The sequence below is a fragment of the Tenrec ecaudatus genome, chromosome 11, assembly GCF_050624435.1.
Source record: "Tenrec ecaudatus isolate mTenEca1 chromosome 11, mTenEca1.hap1, whole genome shotgun sequence".
In the NCBI taxonomy this organism is placed as follows: Eukaryota; Metazoa; Chordata; class Mammalia; order Afrosoricida; family Tenrecidae; genus Tenrec; species Tenrec ecaudatus.
The window spans coordinates 116970488-116974346 of NC_134540.1; the positions used below are offsets into that span (position 1 = coordinate 116970488).

The 3859-nt window shown below is 41.2% G+C and overlaps 1 non-coding gene across 1 annotated transcript; it reads right to left on the minus strand.

The window, feature by feature from the left end:
• Positions 1–979: 979 nt before the first annotated feature.
• On the minus strand, positions 980–1142 carry LOC142461801 (U1 spliceosomal RNA). Its single transcript, XR_012786997.1, has one exon. It is a non-coding gene; the product is annotated as a U1 spliceosomal RNA (small nuclear RNA).
• Between the last annotated feature and the right edge of the window lie 2717 nt (positions 1143–3859).

Below are 3859 nucleotides of genomic sequence, written 5' to 3' on the forward strand. Positions count from 1 at the left end.
CAGCCTAGACACTGATCCTTTTTGGGGACTTTATATGCAGTCTCCCCTGACCCCAAAACAGTTCTGAGGAGTCGGAGATTGTGACTGAGTAGGAGGGCTCACTGCCTAGATATCACACGTCGTAGGACCCCATGAGGGCTATTCCACGTCAAGCGGTGTCTTAGTGTGCCTCAATCAGTGTTTCCGCCCAAATCCCTAGGTTTCTGAAGTTCCTAGTACCTTGTGTCCTGCAGTCCCTTTTACCCAATAACCTTGGTGTTTATACGTTAGAACCACATTTTCATTTGTGGAGATTAAAAAAGTGTTATTAAATAATGTGTTTTATGGAAACTGAATAAATTAGCCATTAGAAACTTATTTGGCTAAAAAAATATAATGCCAGTTTACAAGGAAATGTCTGGATACGCTGAGTAGGCAGTCATAGAGCCGGCTCTCAGGTGGCAGTCAAGCATGCTTCATTGAATGTGTGTCACTATCCACAGTGTTCGAAGTAAATTGGCATCATGAAACAGGTTCCTGAAAGGTCCCCAAATCACTATTCCAAGGATTGAAACCATACTTTTTCCCATTCCATTTAGCCTTCCAGATCATTCAAGCTTTTAAAAAACAGGTCAATTTCACATTCAGTTCATCATCCCACATCTCAATTGGCTCATATCAGTTCAAAGACACAGTAAACACAATCTCTGAGTTGTGCTGTATTATACTTATGATGAGCTGCATTATGACCATCTGCTTCACTTTCTGCTTTTAGAAAGTTTATCATAAGTAGCATGCACCCATGCTATACCACACACATATAATGCCATTGTAGCTGTAAGTATATATCCAAATATTCAAGCCCCACAGACTGATGAAGGTGAGATATGTAAAGCTAGGGGGTGGGATTCCCCCATCCAAAGATTTTTCACTTTTTTAAATATTAACAAACACACACATTAGTTTCTCTTGTTAGTTTTTTACAATTTTTTTTTTAAATCAGGGGAGAGCACGAACGCAGTCCCCCACTACCACAAATATGCAGTCGTGTTTCCCACATTTGGTGAAATCGCAGGGTTCAGCACATCCGGAGTGCAATGGATAAGCCTCGCCCTGGGAAAACCACTTTCTTGATCATGGTGTCTCCCCTGCCAAGTTTTTACAATTTTTAAAAAGATATTCAGTTACTGTTTTGTTGGGGATTTTATATTTTGTGTTTATTTTTTTACCTCTTTTGTATAAGTAGGGAATTTATAGGGAAATATGTACTTTATGGAATAAATTTTAAGAACTAAAATATATTTTATCTTAAATAAATTAACGTATCTTTGATCTTACAGCTAAATCACTGATTATATATTTGCAGAGCCGACTTAAAGGATGAAAGAAAATTCTACCAAGAGTGTTACTTTTGACTTCAAACCTTTCCTAATAAAGTCTTTTAACTACCTGTGGAAAAAAATAAGTAAAGAAAAGCTAGTATCATGAGGTATTTGACTTCGGTCAGAACTGCCTCATGACAGAATCGTCATGATGGGGCCGGTCATAACTCAGGATTGAGTATACTTGCATCCAAACAGTTACTGTGGGGTAGATTCCAAGTCATTGAAACCTGGTGTGCAGAGCCAAACTGAACCTTGTTAGATAGGGGCTGCAAGGCTCTGTGATGGTTCAAAAGCAAACCACTAGGTCTGCTTTCTGAGGTACCACGATATGGGTTCAGATGATCATTTGAGTTATGAATTGAGCACTTAACTGTTTGTGCCACCCAGAGATGGCTTGTTGGAAAATAGCTTTTCACTGTTTAGTGTCTTTCCCAAACGGAAACGGGTGCTTACTTGTGTCCTGCCTCTTCTTATATTACTTGTGTTAGTCTGAGTACATTAGAGAAATAAATCCACAGAAACTGAAATGTATAAAAGAGAGCTTTAGATAAAGGGTAAATGCACATGGAGAAAAAATCCCAAACCAGTGCAGCCCAAGTGTACAAGTCGAACATTAGCCCATATGTCCCACACCAATCCACAATGTCCTCCTCCATCTCAACAAAGACATGCAGTGTGGGTGGCTGCAGGTGGAAAGAACTGCCCATCTGGGTTTCTGAGGTTGTTAACTCTACTGGAATTGAAAGCGCCTTTTGTGCGCCTGGAGCGGCTGGTGTTTGTAACCACTCAGACATGAGGGCTCCATCTCCTTGTGCAGGACTACTTGTGATTTATTATCTACCCCAATGCTGCTTCAAGGGTGGTACATGGGTCGGTGATGAACTGTGACCTGTTTAAAATCTGTCCATTTGTAGCTAGGTCCAGAAAGGAAAGTCAGAGTGCATGTCACTGCTATTTCCAATGCCAGCAATGTCATGTAAAGGGCAAAGCGTGCAGCAGGGTGTCTAGACGAAGGACACACTGAGCATGACAAAATACACCACTGAAAACCTTATGCTAATCATGGAAACACTGTCAGGTAGTGAAGGACTAGTAAACCAAGGCAGAACCTTGCCAGAGAGAGGGACAGATGACGAAAACTTCTGGTCAGTTTAAAGGGGAGGGCCAGTGACAAAGAGCCAGGTCTTTTGCACGATGCATGGCAACGGGGGCTTCAGAGATGGGTTCAAACATCAAAAAGATATGAGGGTGGCCCAGGATTGGCAAGCCTTTCCTTGTCCTGTACATTGCGGTTGCTTTGAAGCAGACCAACTGGATAGTACCTACCAACAAGACCAACCAAGGAAGAGGAAGCCTCTATGATCCCAGAAACAGACATCACGAGGACGTGTCAGGAGACTTTTATAAAGGTAACCAATGTCCTGGTCCCTCATCACAGAAAGCTGGGGAATCACCATTGTCCTGGTTTACCAGGTGTTTCCCAGATGAATTACTGTCCAGCTGCCCATAGGAAGGAGAAATACCCACGGAAGGGAGGTTCATTCTGCTATGGGAATGTGTTAATCTGTGCACTTTAGATGTGGAAATCCACAGACACACGTGTATAAAAGAGAGTTGTAATTAAATATTAAATGCACATCAAGAAACTTCCCTAAAAGATCTTTTTAATCTCATAAGCCAACCATTATGCCATAGGCCCCCCAGAATCCACAACCATCTACAAAAGAGATGGAATGAGGCTGACTGCTAGTAAGAGCCAAGTCAGAGAAAGCAAAATAATCTCATATTGGTGGGCATCTGCATATAGCTGGGGAGCACCCAAAGCTGTTTCACGTAGATAAAGTGGCTTCTACTCAGATATGTCTGAGTGTACGTGAGGTTTAACTGGCTAAGGCATCATCTCACTTTACTGAATTTCAAAATCAAGATGCTCAAGAACTTGCAATGCTAAAGTGACCAATGCATGAATCATTCCGCCCTTCAATTAAAACCACCTGTGCATCTTGGACATTTGGCGTGATAAGCTAACAATATGAGTCAGCATAACCTGTTGTGAAAATCAGGAAGATACAGAAAGCTCCATTGTTTAATGTAATTATTGTATACGGGAACCTGCAGGATGTAAAATTTCCCATCAACAACTGATGATGGAAAATGATAATGCTCCTTCACCCCCCCCCAAAAAAAAAAACAAAACTCATGTTGAGGCACTCTAGAAATGAAAAACCTAAATCTGGGTGAGGCAACACTGAAGTCAGCCTATGAAACGCGGCATGTTAAGATTTCCTTCACATTCAAATAGTTGAAAATCTAAGGCATGAGCTGAGAATAGTAAAACTGTTTGAGGCTCCATAATTGGTGAGGGGAAACACCAGAATAATTGCCTCTTCCTTAATAAACGTGAATCTGCTGGAGTTACATTTGGAGGTGAGATGTGGGAAACTGTTTGAATTACAATAGTATGGAAGTAAAAGCAATTTTACACTGTGAAAAGG